General features: G+C 38.1%; 1 pseudogene; it reads left to right on the top strand.

Annotated features, from left to right (window-relative positions):
• The window catches only part of LOC105544960, a 34,839-nt pseudogene extending 13,985 nt beyond the window's left edge, over positions 1-20,854 (top strand).
• The last annotated feature ends 223 nt before the right edge of the window (positions 20,855-21,077 follow it).

A 21,077-nucleotide genomic window follows, 5' to 3' on the forward strand; every position in this document is an offset into this window, starting at 1 on the left:
GGATTAAGAAAATGTGGCACATAAACACCATGGAATACTATGCAGCCATAAAAAAGGATGAGTTTGTGTCCTTTGTAGGGACATGGATGCAACTGGAAACCATCATTCTCAGCAAACTATCACAAGAACAGAAAACCAAATACCACATGTTCTTACTCATAGGTGGGAATTCAACAATGAGATCACTTGGACACAGGAAGGGGAGCATCACACACCGGGTCCTATTGTGGGGAGGGCGTCGGGGAGAAGGACAGCATTAGGAGATATACCTAATGTAAATGATGAGTTAATGGGTTATTAACTCCACCAACATGGTACATGTATATATATGTAACAAACCTGCACGTTGTACACATGTACCCTAGAACTTAAAGTATAATAAAAAAAGAAAAAAGAAAAAAGAAATCTTTGGATTCCCTCTTCCATGTCATACCAAAGAAGCTCTGCCATCTCAACCTCATTAGAGTAGCCCATTGGGCTTGATATTCAGTTAGCTAAGTAAATGGCTGGCACCACCTTCAGTTGCATGTGCTGACCGGTTAAGTCTAGAACCTCCAGTAAGTGCACCCATATCAATGAAATTGGTCTTATCTAGTGTTATATTCTTCCCTTGCTGGTTCAACAACCTCAGGATCCACTCCCACACATGTTACCCAAGCTTCTGCTGACATATATTGGCAAAGTATTTCAATTCTTTTGGTATGTGAGCTATTTCCTCCTGGCCCATATTGTGTATTTGTCCTTCTGGAGCACACTGAGATTTGACTCCAGGGTGGGAGTCTGTGATAGATTTTGAGGAGAATGAATATCTCCTTTTAAGACATCTGTCCCAAGAGGCTGTTACAGAGTTTTCAAGCAAAAGAAGACTAGTGCCCTCTGACGCTAAGGGCAAGTGACTCCATGGCAAGGGAGGGTCAATGTGGCTTGGGGATTCAACATCATGTTTCAATCTAGGTCCAACCAGATGTTCCCCTTCCAAGTTTCAGGATTCCATAATTACATTTACTTCCAATCAATGCAACTTTAAAAAGGTGGTAAGACTAGGAATTCAACTGTCCTTGTGTTTCGACAACCCAAACAATTAAGTTTCATGTTTGATTTTCAGCAACATCATCCCTGTGATTACAAAATATAAGAGCTTATTTTAGAGCTGCCATGAAAGCTCTCTGGTTCTCAAACCCTGACTTGAGTTGAGAGTTAAAGGACCTAAGCTTGTCATTTTCCTCTCTAAGCATTCAAGTATACTCAGAAGAATCTATCCCACTCCACAATCATATTTACTGCCATAATAGCAAGTGGGTCCCCAACGCACTTTCCTCTGTTGGCAATCAACCACAGATGACAGCTTGATTAAATATAATGACACTGCATACCATGGATTACTAGCACCCATTTCCCATAGGCAAAGAGCTCAGTACTGCACTCAAACCCAAGGGCACGACCAAACCAATCACAAAATCCAATATTTGTGGGTCTACATCCTAAGAACATTCCAAGAACCAATTCTGTATCATTCAGGTGCAAGCAAGAGACATAAACCACATGGTATATTGAACAGGAAAAATTTAATACAGAGAATTACTAACTATAACAGAGGACTGGCATAATGAGGAATTGGCCAGAAAAAAAGTAAAGACAATTCTAAAGAATAGAGAAATAGCAGATATAGGAAGAGGTCACTATTCCCAAGACCAAGATAGAGCATCCAAGAGAGAAACAAATTTGGAATACTTTCCTCCTTCCCCACCTTCACAACCAATCAGGGCAAATATCTACACTTAATTGGAAAGGGAATATCCATGGTTCACAGAATGGCAGAGAAGTACACCAAGGTGGTAAAGTCATCTGAGTGGGTGCCAGGGAGGCCATTAACAGGGAAGTGGCAGGTTGGCATCACTCCACTGCAAAGACACACAAGTGAGTGCCAAGAGAAGCCATTCATAGGAGTAGGAGTTGCTGCTGCTGAGCATGGCTAGAACCAGGTGCTGCAAAAGTCATGGAGTTAATAAGAGTTAGGCAATGTATAGCCATGTGCACTGAATGAGCCTGGCACTTAAAAAGCCATGAAGGCTGCAAGAGCCTGATGCTACAAAAGCCACACACACTGCAGGAGCCTGCCTAGAGGAGCACACCTGAACCAGGAAGAAAACCCTGTCATTCACCACTATCCCTCCATTGCCTCTATTGTCAAGGGTTAACATCAAGTCAGCTGATAATGAAAAACTTATTCACAGATTCATTCTCCATTATCACAGAATAGATAATGAAAGGTGGATTTGGAGCTGAGGAGCAATAAGCCTAATAACAGACAAAATCAAACTGTGAAGAACTGACATTCTTACAGTATTGTGTTTTCCAACCCACGTACATGAATTTAGTACGTCATTCCGTTTATTTAGTTCTTTAATTTATCTAAGTAAAGTGTTACAGTTTTCTATATGGAGGTACTGAATATCTTTTGTTAGATGCATTTTTAGGTATTCAATAATGCTACTATAAAATGGCATTTTAATTTCATTTTCTAATTGTTGCTTATTTATAAAACATAACTTAGTTTTTGCATATTGACACTATGTGGCAAACTTTCTAAATTATCTTATTAATTCTAATAATTCAGCTGCAGATTATTTTGACTTTTTCCATAGAAAATTATGTTATCTTTAAAAATCCACTTTTTTGACATACAAAAAGCTATACATATTTAGTGTTACAACTTGATGAATTTGGAGATAAGTATAAACTCATGAAACCATCACTACTATCTATGTCATAAACCTATCCATCATCTCCAAAAGTTTCCTCCCACCCTCTTATTATTTTTGGGTATGGTATAAGGACACTTAAGATCTATCCTCTTAGTAAATTTTAAGGTATGCAATATAATATTGTTATTTATAGTCACAGTGCTGTACAGTAGATCTCTAGGACTTACTCATCCTGTATAACTAAAACTTTGTACCCTTTGGCTAATATGTCCCTGTTTCCCCCATCACCTAGACCCTTACAACCATCTTTCCAATCTCTGCTTCTATGAGTTTCACTGTTTTAGATTCCTTGTGTAGTGAGTGTACGTAGTATTTGTCGTTCTGTGTCTGTCTTATTTCACTTAGCAAAATGTCCCCCAGGTTCATGTATGTTATTGAAAATGTCAAGATTTCCTTCTTTTCACAGGCTGAATATTCTATTGTGCACACACACACACATGCACACACACACACAGTATTCTCTTTGGTCATCTGTTAGTCAATAGACATTTAAGTCACTTCCATGTCTTGGCTATTCTGAATAATGCTGCAATGGACATGGGAGTGCAGATATCTCTTTAAGATCCTGATTTCAATTCCTTTGTATACATACACAGAAGTGGAATTCCCGGTTCATATGGTAGTTCTATTTTTAATTTTGGGGGGAATCCTCATATTGTTTTCCATAGTAGCTTCACTCATTACAGTCCCATCAACGATGTATAAGAGTTCCCTTTTTTCCACATTCTTGCCAACATTTGTTATCTTTTGCTTTTAAAAAAGTTATTCTAACAAATGTGAGATGCTAATTGTAGCTTTAACGTTTCCTTGATGATTAGTGAAGTTGAACTTTTTTCATATAACTGTTAGCCACTTGTATATCTTCTCTGGAAAATGTCTATGCAAGTCCTTTGCCCTTTCTAAAATTGTATTGGTAGAAGGTTTTGTTTATGTTTTGTTGCTATTGAGTTGTAGGAGTTCCTTATATATATTGGATATTATATGTAAGGAACTTCATCAGACATATGGTTTGCAAATATTTTCTCCCATTCTTTATGCTGCCTTTCATTTTGTTGGTTATTTCCTTTGCTGTGCAGAATCTTTCTGGTTTCATGTAATCCTACCTGATTTTCATTTTTGTTGCCTCTGATTTTGATGTCATATCCATGAAATTATTGCCAAGGCAGATGTAACAAGATTTTTCCCTAGAAATATTCTTATATAAGCCTCTTAGAAGACATGTTTTTATTTCTTTTGAGGACATAGAAATGAATGTGCTGAGATACAGAAAGGAATATATTTAATTGTATAAGAAATTGATAGATAGTTTTCCAAAGTAAATGTATCATTTTAAACTACCACCATCAATGTATGAGAGTTTCATTTGCCTCATATCCTCACCAACATTTAGCCTTGTTAGTCGTTTTAATTTTGGTCATTATAATGCTTACAAAGTGGTATCTCATTATGGTTTAGTTTGCATTAGTCTGAGAACTAATGATGCTGAGGATTTTTTCACGTAATTATTTCCCATTCATATAAATTCCTTGTGAAGTGTCTGCTCAAACGTTTTCTCATATTGAGTTGTTTATAGTTTTTATGACTGAATTATAGAAATTCTTAATTTTGATAAATGCATTATTTATCAGATGTGTATATTGCTAATACTTTTCCAGTCTATGGTTTGACCTTAAGTTTAATTTTCTTAAAAGTATCCTTTGATGACAAGTTGTTAATACTGATGAAGCCCAATTTATCATTTCTTTAGAAGTAAGGCTTTTCTTTTTCCTCCTCTAATAAAGGCTTTCTTACTATGAAATCATGAAGATACTCTTGTATATTTTCTTTCAAAATCTCTTTAGTTTTAGCTTTTACAGTTAGGTCTATGACCCATTCCAAAATAAGTTTTATGCATGTTGTGAGGAAAGTGTCAGGGTTCATTTTTCCCCATACATTTATTTGGTTGTTCCAGCACCATCCACTGAAAATATTTTCCTTTCCCTATTCAATTATATTGGTACCATTGTTGGAAATCAATTCATGGTAACTTCCTGTGTATATTTCTGGGCCTTCTCTTCTCTTCCATTTATCTATTTGTATATTGTTACAATATACAAATACTACACTGCAGTGATTACATACTTTTCCATAAGTGTTAAAATAACATAAATCGTCCTAATTGTTTTTCCTTTATTATTTAAGTGATAAAAATTGTATATTTATCATTAACAACATGATGGGTGAAAACATATAAATATTGTGGAATGGCTAAATCAAGTTAATGTATGTATTACCTCACATTATTTTTATGTGGTGATAACACTTAAAATATGCACTCAGCAATTTTCAAAATATAATACATTGCTATTAACCAGAGTCACCATGTTGTACAATAGATACCTTGAACTTATTCCTCCAGTGTAACTGAAGTTTTGCATCATGTGACCAACAACAACTCAACCTTCCACCTCTCAGTCCTTGGTAACCACCATTCTACTCTTTGCTTCCATGGGTTCAACTATTCTAGATTCTACATATAATATGTGGCATTGGCCTTTCTGTGCCTGGATTATTTCACTTAACATGCCCTCCAGATTCGTCCATGTTATTGCAAATGGCATGATTTCCTTCTGTTTTTAAGGCTGAATAGTATTTACTGCCTATATGTACACCACAATTATTTGTCCATTCATCTGGCAATGAACACTTAGGTTGATTTTGTATTTCGGCTGTTCTGAATAATGCTGAAATGAATATCAGAGGGCAGCTATCTCTTCGATATTTCATTTCCTTTGAATATATACCCAGAAATGGAATTGCTGGATCATAAGATGGTTCTATATTTAATTTTTTGAGGAACTTCCATACTGTTTTCCACAGTGGCTGTACTAATTGACATTCCCATCGAGGGCATACAAAAGTTCCTTTTTCTCCACATCTCTGCTGACAATTATCTTCCATCTTTTAAAAAAACAGCCACTCTAACAAGAGTGAGGTGATGCTCATTGTAGTTTTGATTTGCATTTCCCTGATGCTTAGTGATGTTGAGCATTTTTCATGTACCTGCTGGCCATTTGTGTCTTCTTTTGGTGTCTTTTCAGGTATATTGTCCATTTTCAAATTGGATTATTTGTTTTCTTGCTATTGAGTTCTTTATACATTTTGGATATTAACACCTTATCACATGTATGGTTTACAAGTATTTTCTCCCATTCCATAGGTTGTTTCTTCATTCTGGTGATGGTCTCCTTTGCAATGCAGAAGCTTTTTGGCTTGATATAATCCCATTGTCTATTTTTGCTTTTGTTGTCTGTGCTTTCCCGGCCATATCTAAAAACTCATTGACTAATGTCATGAAGGTTTCCCCATATGTTTTCTCCTAGTACATTTAAAATTAGTAATTTTTTTTTGTTTAAATGATTAATCCATTTTGAATTAATTTTTTATACGGTGTGAGACAATGGTCTAATTTCATTTTTCTGCATGTGAATATTCATTTTCCTAACACTGTTTATTGAAGAGGCTGTCCATTCACAATTGTGTGTACTTGCCATCTTTTTTAAAAACCAATTGACTGCAAGTGTATGTGACTTGATGCTTTTCACTTGCTGTTTTTTAATTTTTAAATTTTTTTTCACTTGCTGTTTTTAGAATTCTCTCTTTGCCTTTGATTTTGACAGTTTGACTATAACGTGTCTCAGAAGAGACCTTTTTGGATTGAATCTATTTGGGGAATTTTGAGCTTCTAGTATCTGGATGTCCATGTCTCTCCCAAAGCTTGGGAAGTTTTCAGCTATTACTTTATTAAATAGGTTTCTATCTGTTTTTCCATCTCTTATCCTTCTAGAACTTGCATAATGTGAATACTTGTTCACTTGATGGTGTTCCATATGTCTTGTAGGCTTTCTTCTTTTTATTTTTAATTTTTTTTCTGAATGGGTTATTTCAAAAGACCTGTCTTTAAGTTCAGAAATTCTTCTGCTTGATCCGGTCTATTGTTGAGGATCACACTGTATTTTTTATTTCATTCACTGAATTCCTCAGCTCCAAGATTTCTGTTTGGTTCTTTTCTATATCTATTTGTTGAATTTCTCATTCAAATAATAAAGTATCTTCCTGATTTCATTGAATTATATGTGTTCTCTTATATCTCATTGAGTTTCCTTAAGATCACTATTTTGAATTCCTTTTCAGATATCTCATAGCTTTCCTCTTTATGGGGGAGTCTACTACTGAAGAATTATTGTGTTCCTTTGAAGGTATCATGTTTCCTTACTTTTTCATGTTTCTTGTGTTTCCTGTGTTAATATCTGTACATCTAGTGGAACAGTTATCATTTTTTCCAACTTTATAAAGTAGGTTTCCTAGGGAAATAATTTTTTCTTGTAGATGTGTCCTATAGTGTCAGTTGGGTAGGCTGCTTTGGCTTTGGTTCTGGGTAGGTGCAATAGTGCAGTCTCAGTATGATTCTTCTGCTGGAGCAGGCCCAGGCCCTGGGTCTACTGGAGCTTGGGACACATGGATGACCTGGAGCTTGGGCCAGTCTTGTGTAGGGGCAGGTCTCGAGCCTGGGATTATGGGTGCTGGCCTGAAGGCTAGATCCACAAAGGCTGGCCTGGCTACTGATGCTACAGGGGCCAACCTGAAACCTAAGTTCATAGGGAAGTTCTGGAGCCTGGGTCTGTGGGAACTGACCCAGCACTGGAATTACTGGAACAGGCTTGAACCCTGAGGGTCAGTCTGGTGGTACAGATGGTCCAGAGCCTGAGGCTGCTGAAGCCAGCTTGGGGAAGGTCTGGAGACTGAGTCTATAGGGCAGGCCTGGACCCTGAGTCTGTGGGGACTGGCCTGGTGCTAGGGTAAGCCTGAAGCTTGGGGCCACTGGGGATGGCCCAGCACTGAAGCCAGTCCAGAGCCTGGGGCCATTGAGGTCAACTATGTGATGGGCCCAGAGACTGGGTTTCCCAGGCAGGCCTGGAGCCTAGGTCTGTGGGATCCAGCCTGGCACTGAGATGGATCTGGAGGATCAGTCTGTGAGTCCTGGCTGGAGTCTGCCAAGCACCAATGAGTCCAGTGGTCACTTCCTTCTCCTCTTCCCAAGAAGAGAGTTATCTCTCTTCATACTATACCGCCTGGCATTTGGAAAAGGATGACACAGGTAATGTAAAACTGTTCATACTCTCTTCAATATGCCTTTTCTTACGTCTATGCTACACCTGGGTGCTGTAATCTCTTACCTGGTTTCCTTAGCTCTGGTGAAGGTATTTTCATGTGCATACAGTTGTTCAAATTGATGTTTCTATGGGGGAGATGAACACTGTAAAGTCCTATTCTGCCATTTTTCTGATGTCATGCCCCCTGCTATTATTCTTTTTCAAAACAATTTTGTCTATTCTGAGTCTTTGCAGATAAGTTTTATAGTAAGTTTGTGAATTTCTATCTCCTTTCCCTGCCCCCCAAAAAATACCTGCTAGAATTTTGATTAGGATTGCATTTGAATCTATGGATCAAGTTGAAATTTGACATGTTAACAATATTGAACTTTCCAAACTATAAATGTGATATATCTCTCCACTTATTTAGGTAGTCTTAATTCTCTTACAATCTGTAATTTTTAATGTAGAGGGCTTGTATATTTTGTTAAGTTTATTCTAAGTATCTTATGATTCCTGATGCCATTTGAAATTATATTTTTAAATATCATTTTCTAATTATTTGTTGCTAGTATATGCAATTGCAGTTATTTTATATGTTGACCTTTACCATTAGACAGTGCTAAATTCATTTATTAGTCCACATAGTTTATTTGTAATTTCCCTATTTTTTCCATAAATAAGAATGCATCACAGAATAAACAGAGTTTTACTTCTTCATTTTCAATATATATGCTTTAAATTTCTTTTCTTTACCTTATTACACTAGCTAGGACCTCCAGGTCAATTTACAATAGAAGTGGTGAGAGCTGACATCTTGGCCTTATTCCCAGTCTTAGCTGATATCTTTGCCTTGTTCAATATTTCATCAGTAAATATGATGCTAAATGTAGACTTTTTGGTCATTCTCTTTATCACATTGAGAAAGTTCTCTTCTATTCCTGGTTTACTAAGACTTTTTATCACGAATTTCTTTAAAATCTGTCAGTATTTTTTCTGAATTTATTGTAATCATCACTGAAGTATTTTTTCTTTATTCTAGTAAAGTGACAAATTATATTGATTTTTTAAATGTCAAGCCAACCTTGCATTCCTCAGATAAACCTTGGTCATGCTGTATTGTCCTTTTCATATATTCCTGAGCATTATTTACTAATATTTTGCATCTATATTTTTTTGCATCTGTATTAATGAGTGTATTGGTCTGTAACTTTCACTTGTTGTAATATTCTTCTTAGATTTTGGTATTAAGGTAATATGTGTCTCATAAAACAAGTTTAGAAGGGTAATTTCTCCTCTATTATCCAAGAGTTCATTTTACACTGATATTTCTAAAACATCTAATAGAATTCATCCTAAACAAGTTCATATTTAAAAAAAAGAATTCAACAGTAAGGGTATTGGATCTGGAGCTTTTTTAAAAATAAGGGAGTTGTTGATTAACTTTTAGGTTTACAAAGTCAGATATGCATTCTAAAATTTCTAGGTTATGATTACAGTGATAAAAATAGGCTGTATATCAGAATTAGTGAGGGGATGATAATTATACCACTCAATCCAAAATAAGGCATAAAGAGAAAAAAATAAATCAACTTAGAGAAAACAAGTCAAATATGTAGCACAAAATAAAGGGACAGAAAAATTCCAAAATATCCATAATAACAAAAAAGTAAATAAAATCTCCATGTAAAGACAAATATTTTCAGGGAGGATTAATTCTTAAACATCAATCTATATACTATACACAAAATATGCCTTGAACATAATGACAAAGAAAAGTTAGAAATAAAATTATAAAAAAGGGTATACATACAAGTACTAACAAAATAAAAGCTAATTCATGTCAAACCAAATAGACTATAGCTGTTAAAGCTTAGGGCACAAAGCATTACTGTAAAATGATAAGTTTTATTTCACAGAGAAGTTATTTCATCAAAGCATGTATCAGTCTAATATCATAACCTTAAAATATATAAAGCAAAATGGACATAATTATAAGAAAAATTTAACAAAACCATAAACGAACTGGGAGATTTTCATATACTTGTAGTGGCCCCCCAAAATATATGTCTGTGCTTAAATCCCTGGAACCTGTGAATGTTACTGGCAAATGGCTTTTTAAATTCATAATTAAGGTTTTTGAGATCATCCTGGACTATCCAGTAGGCTCTAAACCCAATGACACATGTCCTTACAAGAGAAGAAAGAGGAGAAAACTCAGGCACACAGAGGAGAAAGCAATGTGAAGACAAAGGCAGAGGCTGGAGTGATGGAGCTGCAAGCCATGGAATGCAAACGACTGCCAACAACCACCAGAAGCTTGGGAACAGGCATAGAATGAATCCTTCCACAGAGTCTTCAGAGGGAACACAACCCTGCGGTAACTGTGATTTTGAACTCCTAGCTTCCAGAACTCTGAGGGAAAAAAATTCTTTTGTTTGTAAGCCACCAAGTTTGTGGTAATTTATTACAGCAGGTACAAGAAATGTATACACCTCCCTCATTCTTAAAAAAGAAAAAACGCATAGACCAAAACTAAGAAAAAAAGAATCAAACTATATAACTAACATTTTTATTTTCTTTTCAGATAGAGTCTCACTCTGTTGCCCAGACTGAAGTACACTGGCACAATCATAGCTCACTGCAACCTCAACCTCCTAGGCTCAAGTGATCCTCTTGCCTCAGCCTTCCCAGTAGCTGGGACTCTAGGCACGCACCAACATACCTGGCTAAATTTTTTAATTTTTTGTAGAGATGGGGTCTCACTATACTAGCCAGGCTGGTCTCAAACACCTGGCCTCAAGCAGTCCTCCCATCTTGACTTCCCAAAGAGCTGGGATTAACAGGCATGAACCACTGCACCCAGCCTAATTAAAAATTTTGATCTGATAGAATATACAGAGCACTGCATCAAATAATCAGAGAGACTTTTTAAAAATTAGCACTCATGGGCTGGGCGTGGTGGTTCACCTCTGTAATCCCAGCACTTTGGGAGGCCGAGGTGGGCAGATCATGAGGTCAGGAGATCGAGCCCATCCTGGCTAACACTGTGAAACCCCATCTCTACTAAAAAAAATACAAAAAAATTAGCTGGGCGTGGCGGTGGGTGCCCATAGTTTCAGCTACTTGGGAGGCTGAGGCAGGGGAATGGTGTGAACCCGGGAGGCGGAGCTTGCAGTGAGCCGAGATCAGGCCACTGCACTCCAGCCTGGGTGACAGAGTGAGACTCTGTCTCAAAAAAAAAAAAAAAATTAGCACTCATGAAATTTTTGTGAACTGGGCATAAAGCAAGTCTCTAAAAATCAGTATCATGAATCAAATTATCTGACTATATTAAGTTTTAAAAAGACCAAGAAGACTCTTACAGTGTTTTAAAAATCTAAAGGCAAGCATTACAGATAAAATAACATTGGGTATTTTTACATAATCAGAAATGAAAGATAATGAAAATTCTACATGTCAAAACTCGTGGTGCATACCTATAGCAACAAAGAGAAGTATATTCTTATATGATGAAAAATGAAAATAATAAGCTAAGTATTCAAATTAAGACTTTATTAAAAGAGCATAAATCTAAAGAATGTTAGAAGTGAGAAAATAATAAAGAGCAGAAATTAATAAAATGGAAAGAAAATACTTAATAGAAATAATTTTTAAACTGAAAAATTGTTCTCCAAAAGAACCTCTGGAAGACTGAACAAAAAGAAAAGAAAATACCAAAAAAAAAAAAAAAAGAAAGAATAAAAGGAGGGTATAACTATAGGTGCAAAAGATATTTTTAAAGCTATGGTGGACCTTCATCTGCTGATTTTTGTTGTTTCCATTTAGATAGGAACTGGCAGTGCATGTGTGTGGCCAGATGAAAGGATAAGCATAAGCTGATGTGACCTGCAATTTGGGCCATCTGCCTTTTTCTAAAAATTAAATACTAACTTCTGGCACTCTATCAAGAAAAGCTCGTATGAAGTTTTTTTGACTCCTAAGAGTGCTTTTCTTATATTGCTGTGATCAATATTTTGTTTAAACTGTTTATTTGTGCAACAAATCTTGGAATTCTCACACTAAGAACATTGCTAGCCTATTCTAAATAAATTCGTAACATATCTCTATTTCTGAGTGCAGCCTGTTTTCTGCTATAATTAGCACCATGCTCTGACGCTAATGTTCTTTAGTTATGGAGTTATGATATGAGATCCTCCACCACGCATCTATTTTGAAAAGGTGAAAACCTTACTACTTTTTTGCATCAAAAATAAATGAGGCAATCCATACTGAAAATGCTTCAAGGAATAATAAGAAATATAGTTAAAAGTGCTTGTAGTTCTTGACTGTAAAGTGTCACTTACATGCTAATTAACCACACTATAAGTATGTATTCCAGAATAGGAAAGTTGACCTCCCTTACAGTATAGTGTAAAGTAACTAACACAATATAATATCCTGCTATGCTTAAGTATTTTAAAGTTAAAGATATAATATCTGCAAATTTGACAAACTCACTCAAAAGTTTAGATAGAAGAACATAAAATTAAGAAGTCAATATAACCCTGAATCATCACATGATGAATAGATTTTCCTTCTTATATATCAAAATTTGCCATAAAGTTTTATAATAAGGATAATATGGTATTTGCAATGAGATAAACAAATAAACCAATGGGATCAGAATAGAGACTAGGCCAGAAATAAACGAGTATACCCTTGAAAAATTGATGACAGGCTGGGCACAGTGGCTCATGCCTGTAATCCTAGCATTTGGGAGCCCAAGGCGGGAAGATCATGAGGTCAGGAGACTGACACCATCCTGGCCAATACGGTGAAAGCCCGTCTCTACTAAAAACGCAAAAATTAGCTGGGCATGGTGGCATGTGCCTGTAGTCCCAGCTACTCGGGAGGCTGAGGCAACAGAATCGCTTGAACCCGGGAGGCAGAGGTTGCAGTGAGCCAAGATCGCGCCATTCCACTTCAGCCTGGCAACAGCGCCAGACTCCATCTCAAAAAAAAAAAAAAAAAAAAAATTGATGACAAAGCTGACAGTGTAAACCAAACATATATTTCCCTATATTTTGTAGGAAACTTTTAACATGTTTTTTACACTTAAGACTGTAATCCATCTAGAACTGATTTTGCGTACATTGATAGAAGAATCAACTTTATTTTCTCCAAACAATACCAATTGTTTCATTTATTGTATAGCTCTTCCCTTTCCCATTGATTTGCTATGTCCACTTTGTCAAATATTGTTTTCATCTAATAAACATAATTTTGAGAGAACAGAACATATCACAGAATAATACATCTGTTATTTTTTTATGTAGTATTTTTAAATGTGCAAAACTAAATTTACTGTTTAGGAATGCACACATTTGAGGTAAAATTATAAAAAGAATACTAGGAAACCATAAACTCAAAACTCAGGGTAACAGTTATTATAGGAAGGAGTGAAGAGTTGTTATTGTTTTATTTCTTCATCTGGGTGAGATACACTGAGGTCCAATTATCTTCATTCTCACTGCATACAGACATTATATATAGTCTTTTAATGTATGCTTCATAATTAAAATAGAAAATATATAATGGTTAAAATGAATAAATAGTTGAGACAAATAGTAAAAGAATATAACCTATAAGTTAATTATTGAGCTGAAAGATCTGGTTGAAAAGCTCTTCTAGATAACACCAAGATGGACAAAAAATTAACAATTCAAAATGAAAAGATGAGAAATCCAAAAACGAAAAATTTTCAATAACCATCCTGGAGGAAGAAGGAAAAAAAAATGACCAAGGCATATTTAAAGATATAAGAATCTACCACTTGCAGGTGATGGAAATGTTCATTATTTTGATTGCATTGATGGTTTCATGGGTACATATATCTGTCAAAACCCATCAAATTACACACTTTTAATATATGCAGTCTATTATACAATAATTATATCTCAATAAAGCTGTAAAGAAAAAAATTCATATGGGGTAAAAACAGAGAAAAACAAACTAGGATTAAAAGCACTCAGAGTTCCAAGTTAGAAACAGGATAGATAAACATAAAAAATAAAGAAAACCACTTAAACACTTAAAATGAATCTTGAGGACTTCTAAGACAAATAAGATGCTCCTAAAAGTTTCTAAAAATGTTTGTAGAGATGAAGAACTGCCTACTAAGGAAAAAATATCACATTGAAATCAGACTTTTCAAAAGTAACATCAGATACAGAGAGTAATGTAAAATTTCCAAAGCCTTGAAGAAAATAAATTTAAAACTATGAATATGTATCCAGTGACACTCTCTTAAAAGTTAGGGCCCAATATTTTAAATGATAGAAAACCTCAGAAAATTTACCAAACTGCCACCTTATTTGAAAACTTCTATTGGGAAGGTATCCTAGCAAGAAGCAAATAAATCAAGGAGGCTATATTTCACATTGGGGACTGTATGATCCAGAGTTTTGTTCATCTCTTCAAGGTACCCTGAAGCCTGACTATTCACTGCTATGGCCTGTGACAGATAAGCTGTCAAGTGTCACTCTTGTTCTATTTCTCAGTCAAAAGCAGTTTATTTGCATTTCTCTGGAGAAGGAGAGGGGACAGAAAGTGGAAAGTAGGTTCTGACCTCCTTGCTGACCAATAATTTCATTAATAACATGGAAGATTATATTACTGTTCAAAATATTTGCTAACCCTCCTGGGGAAGAATTATGCTTTCTCCCTACCCCATTGATCTCAGGTTTTACCATGTAATCTCAACGTACCTCCCTGTAAGAGGACGATTTATCTCTGTCATGATTGACTCAAATGTGGCCATGTGTCTTACTTTGGAAAAAAAGTCACAGGTATTGCTTCTGAGCACAAGTTTTAAAAACCAGTTTATAGTTCACCATTCCTCTCTTTTCATAAGTCCAAACACCAGCCATATCCCAGTTTAAAGGCTGCTCTCTAAGTCTAGGTCCTGAGGTAAAGACTATGTAGTAACAAAGCCACAGCTGTCTCAATGACATGTAGCATGATAATTAAATCTTTATTGTTGTTAGCCATTGAAATTTTGGGTCACTTGTTACCGCAGCATAACTTGGCCTAAGTTGATGGATACATTCAACTTAACGCTTCTGTAAGCCCTATAACCTCTCTTCAACTCTGAGCTGCCTCTACTTCTCCTTCATCCAACACAGATCTTATTGCCAACAGGTAATTTTGGTGAGATAACTTCCATTTCTGGCTGTGTTCATTCATTTGCATGGCTACAAAGAAATTTCTGAGACTGGGTAATTTAGAAGAAAATAAGTTTATTTGGCTCACAGTTCTGCAGGCTGTACCTGAAGCACGGAACAGGTATCTCCTTCTAGGAGGGTCTCAGAAGGCATACAATGATGGTGGAAGGTGAAGGGGAGCCAGTGTGTCACATGGTGAAAGTGAGCAAGAGAGAAAGAAAGGAGATGTCAGACTCTTTTAAACAACCAGATCTTATGTGAACTCGTAGAATGAGAACTCACTCAGTACCGCTAGGATAGCACCAAGATACTCATAAGGAATCTGCCCCCATGACCCAAACAACTCCTTCTAGGCCCACTTCCAGCACTGGAGGTCACATTTCAACCTGAGATTTGGAGAAGACAAAACATCTAAATCATATCACAGGGAATCATAAAGTATCCCAAATCTTTTCTTCCTACTCCAGAATTGACTGGGGCATCTGCTCTTCTGGGGGCCAAGGCAAAGCCTTCTCCACCTGAGTCCAGCAACGCTCACCAATCAACTGCAGTCTTTATGTATATCTTGGTGTTCTGAATATAGTAAGTGAATTGTCCCTAGGGGTGATAGAGGTAGCAGAAAAAAAGAGATGACAATGGACTGAGAAGTGAAGGAGGAGATTGTGGCATAGACTATCCTTCCAAAAAAAAAAAAAAAAAAAAAAAACTGGCTATAAAGAGAAGCAAAGACAAGGAAGTAGTTGGGGGATCAAACAGCCTGGAGTTGGATAGCCTTTATGTTTATTTTTATGCATTTATTTTTGAGACAGGGTCCCACTCTGTCACCCAGGCTGGAGTGCAATGACCCGATCTTGGCTCACTGCAACCTCTGCCTCCCGGGTTCAAGTGAGTCTCCTGCCTCAGCCTCCTGAGTAGCTGGGATTACCGGCACCTGCCACCCACCTGGCTAATTTTTGTATTTTTAGTAGATATGGGGTTTCACCACGTTGGCCAGGCTGGTCTCGAACTCCTGACCTCAGGTGATCTGCCCGCCTTGGCCTCCAAAAGTGCTGGAATTATAGATGTGAGCCACTGTGCCTGGCCTAGGCTTTCTTTTATACTCCCAATGCTTAGCTTCCCTTTAGTCCTGTTACAGAAGAGTAATTCCCACTTTACAGAGGTAAGCCAAAGTTTTGGTTTCATCTTTCTTGTGTCTGTACTCACCATGTTTCTTTAGCACAGCTGGTATTTCCCTGCCATTCCCAGGACAACTAAGGCTGGTTTGAGGGAAGCCAACTCTCTCCAGAGGAGGAAGGGCTACTAATTGTGCCCACTTCATTTTCAAATAGGAAAAACTTGAGCAATAACAGTCGTAAAGCCCAACATATAGAGGGAGATATAATAAAACTAAAGTAGGGAAAGGAAGATTATCTCTGTGAAATACGAGGTAAGAGCCCAAGCTGAGAGTTGGAGAAGGAAGAGTAGTTAAAAAGTAAATGGCATCATAGGAGTAATGAAACTTTTCAACTGTGTTTACCTAGGTATAGGTGTGCATGGGCATACACAAACTCATGTTCAGAATCAGAGCTATCAGAGACAAGACTAATCCTTTCCAGAGCTTCTTGATCCCTTGATTCTTAATTAGTAGAATTTGTGGCTAGGAGCTTTCTACACTCCTGTGTCCTTAGCCAGACTTCTCTTGGTAACAGCCATGTCAGTAGCCACTCTGTCCCGGGACCAGAGGCCCCTTTGCTCTGGCTAATGCCACCTCATCCATGAGCACTGAGCAATTCCTGACTCTCTGGGGCCCCTTCTTACCACCCCACACCAGGGCCTGCCTGGCACAAGATCCCAGGGATTTGACGAAAGAAGAAATAGAAATCACACAAACTGATTAGGAGTTTTCCTCAGGACTGAGGGAGTAAAAGGTGATAAAACAAGAGAAAATCCTAAGTCTTAAGACAGCCATCTCCAAAAAGACCCATGCCTGTGCCAGCAGATACCTGAACACTTTGGCTTTAAGTCGCTGCCTGTCTGTACTTGTCTCTGGTCACATCACTCACTGGAAAGCAAAGTCCACTTTTCCTGGGGTCTGTCTGGAGGCCTCTCAACTCCAGCTGCAGGAACCAAGTCTCCTTCCAGCAGCAGTGCCCTATGGCAGGCAGCCCAGCTCAGAAGTCAGAAGACCTGTCAGACCCAGAGCACCTCTGCTCAGCAAAGTTGGTGAGAGAAACCCGGAGGCAAACAGACATATGTAACGGGAGGGATCTGCAAAAACAACAGGTCCAAGCCCCATATCCTACACAAGAGGAAACTGGACACAGATTAGGGATGTGTGTTTCTCAAAGTCAAACACTGCTACCTCAGTCAACCAAGTAATGGCTGAGCCAGAAGGTTGAGGCTTCTGCCCTTCCTCCATCTGGAATCTTTCTATTCTGTTTCTTTATGTATCAAGTTCTGGATCCCCAAAAAAGTTAGCCTTTTATTTTAAAATGTGTTACTAGCTGCAGCAGCCAGATGAAGAGTAGGAGGGAGATCTCCTGGAGGATCAAAAATGAAGAGAGTGGAGAATAGGGATAGAGATTTTTATTTCTTCTGGCCATTAAAGTTCTAGTTTTAGAAAGGGATTTAGTCATGGAATCCTTGCTTCAATGAAATCCTACTACACAAATCAAGTATTATTAAACAGATAAAAGGAGAGACAAATCGATTGGGGTGGCTATGAGGGCAGAGAGGCACCCTCTAACTCCTCACCCCCTCAACACATATGGTGGCCCCTGAAGTGCTATCACAGAGCATACAGGATTCTGTTTAATAGACTTTGTAAACACTGTTGGGGCAGTGTTCTGGGATCCCAGGTCTGGGGCATTTCAAGAGGGCATCTGGTCCAGTCACATGTACCCAAGTGGAATCAAACTACTGAGATGCCCAATGATGATGGGGGGAAGAGACCATGAGACAAATTTTTCTTTAGAAGTTCAGCTTCCTTTGCCCTAGCACTTTTCTCTCACTTCAGTTCAGGTTTCTCCTTTGCCTTTTATCTCTGGAGAAAACAAAACTAGGCTGGGTATTTCCTGAAAATCTCCAAGTCCTTTTTACTGCACACATGCACGCAAATATATATATATATATATATGTTCAATGAAAAAATAATTTTACAACATCAGAGAAATAACAATGGAGACTCAGAAGGGTAGGAGGGTGGGAGGGGGCTAAAGGATGGGAAATTACTTAAGGGGTAAAATGTACACGATTCAGGTGATGGCTACACTAAGAGCCCAGGCTTCCCCACTATACAATATATCCATGTAACAAAACTTCACTGTACCCTCTAAATATATATAAATTAAAAGAAAGAAAAAGAAAAATGTCCATCAGCCTAATACCCGGTAGAGAAATCTATTTTTCAAAATTCAATGTCAGTCTTTGTTCATACATATATAAATTTTATTTTTGTATAGCAGATCATAGGCTATGTGGTTTACAAGGGCATTTATTTCGTTTACTCAGTTTTACAAATAAATAAGTTAAGGCTTTAAAAAGTGAACTCTTCCCAGATGATCCCACTAGAATGTGTGGGCCAGGACAAACTAAGCCCCTTACTCTAAGACTAGTGCTCTTTCCACTTCAGTAGCAGTTGACACAGAACTATAGAGACCATTGGTTGGGTGTCAGAGCCAAGGAATACTGGCATATATTACAATTTAAGTGAACTCCCTACTAAGCCAGGCGTGGTGGCTTGTGCCTGTAAATCCAGCAATTTGGGAGACCATAGCAGGTGGATGGCTTAAGCCCAAGAGTTCAAGACCACCATGGGCAACATAGCAAGACCTTGTCTCTACAGAAAATAAAAATGAAAAAAAAAAAAATGTCTGGGCATGGTGGTACATACCTGTAGTCCCAGCTACTCAGGAGGCTGAGGCAGCAAGATCACTCAAGCCCAGGAGGTCAAGGCTGCAGTGAGCCATGATTGTGCCACTGCACTCCAGCCTGGGCAACATGGTGAGACTCTGTCTAAAAAAAAAAAAAAGTAAACAGAGCCAGAGCCCAGGACCCTTCTAAATCAGGATACTTTGCAGCTATACAGATGGGACATTCATGGAGCCAGACTTACCCTTTCAATGTATCTCCTCACAAAATATTTAGATGTGTGGGGAGCTGAAGGAAAAAATTTAAGAGGCAAACTCCCTACTAGCAAAGTTGCACATGATCCGCTAACCACACAAGACTCAGCTCTAACAATTCAAAACCACGAAGTATGATGCACTTGGACGCATACAAGACTAGCTGAAACACCTGGTTCTAGTTTCAACCTTGACTGGTTTTAGTCCCAACCTAGTCCTCACTTTGCTATGAGACCATAGGCAATGCATTCTCTTCATTTGTAAAATGAAGGGATTAAAGTATAATATGTAAATATCCTTACATAGTGTGAGTCTATGATCTTACCATTCTGAGAAGGAATCATTTTCCCATAGGCCTCCCAACGCTTACCCAGAGAAGATTTTCTAGGCTTTGCCACTGGGGCGGTTTGTCTCATTTTGACTCCAGGACCTACCTGATTCGTATGCACTTGGTACTTTTACTAAAGAGTGATGGAGGTATAGAGTGAAGGCTTCAAGATCATGCAGAGACAGTGCTAGAAGGTAGGAAAGAAGGGCAAGTGAGGAGATTGTATTTAAGATGACACTTCCTTATCCCAAGTTTCCCATTTTGGGCCATAGGTAAGAGATATATTCATCTGTTAAGTAGAAAACTCCTGTTCAGTGAGAATGACTCAGATGAATGCCCTGCCAAGTAGAGAACCCTTCATTTCTTTTGAGGGAAGCAACCATAATAAATGTCAATCTTAGTCCTGAGTTTGTCCCTCTGGAATTTTCCAGTGATGCCGAGATCCAGACCATGCTCTTTGTGCTAATCCTGGTGATTCATCTCCTGACTTTGACAGGGAAGCTGGTAATGATCCTGGAGATCAGGGCTGATTCTCACCTGCATAGACCCATGTACTTCTTCCTTGGACATCTGTCCTTTCTGAATCTCAGCTACTCCTAGTTACTGTGCCCAAGATGCTACAAAATTTCCTCTCAAAAGAAAAACATCTCAATGTGGGGCTGCCTCACCGAGTTTCTTTTTCACTCTCTCTGGGGGAACAGAAGCTTGTCTGCTCTCTGCCATGGCCTGTGATCACTACACTACCATCTGCCACCCTGTGGTCTACACCATGGTCATGAACAGACCTCTCTGTATGGTGATTGTGAGCATTGCTTGGGTAGCGGGATTTCTGATTTCCTTGATGTACAGTCTTTTCATCCACAAGTTACATTTCTGTAGGTCTGACATCATCCCCATTTTAGCTGTAAGCTGCCTCCATTCTTCCCTCTGTCCTACATTGATCCCACTGTCAATGAGATTCTTCTAGCTGTGTCATGGGCATTCTGGGGGCTACTGACACTTTCCCTAACCTTCTTCTCTTACTCTAGAATCACATCTGTCATACTGAGCATCCGCTCCTCTGAGGGCCAAGGCAAAGCCTTCTCCGCATGCCCTTGCCATCTCACTGTGGTTCTCTCATTCTATGGGATAGCTTTTTTCAGACACCCAGACTCTACTTCAGGCTCGGTGTTGGGGCAAGTGGTCTGTGTTCAGTACAGTGTGATCACGTCCTTGGTGAACCCTCTCATCTATAGTCTCATCTATAGTGAACCAGGAAGTAAAAACAGCTCTGCAGAGGATGTTGAGGCCAAAAAAAAAAAGAAGGAAAAGTATGTCTTAGGGAAAGAAAAAGATACGTGATTCTGCTGCTTGGGAAATAGAGAAATAATCTCTAAAGAAGAAAGATTTTTGTTCTTGAGGAGATGTATAGCCAGTCAGAAGCACAGGTCAAAACTTGGAGCTTTCAATTGGCATCTAAAGTGGTCAGTCTTACGGGACTGAGCCCTTAAGCTGTGGGATCTGATGTTATCTCCTGGAAGATTGTGCCAGCATTGCTAACACAA

This window comes from Mandrillus leucophaeus, unplaced genomic scaffold, assembly GCF_000951045.1.
Source record: "Mandrillus leucophaeus isolate KB7577 unplaced genomic scaffold, Mleu.le_1.0 Scaffold313, whole genome shotgun sequence".
NCBI classification, from domain to species: Eukaryota; Metazoa; Chordata; class Mammalia; order Primates; family Cercopithecidae; genus Mandrillus; species Mandrillus leucophaeus.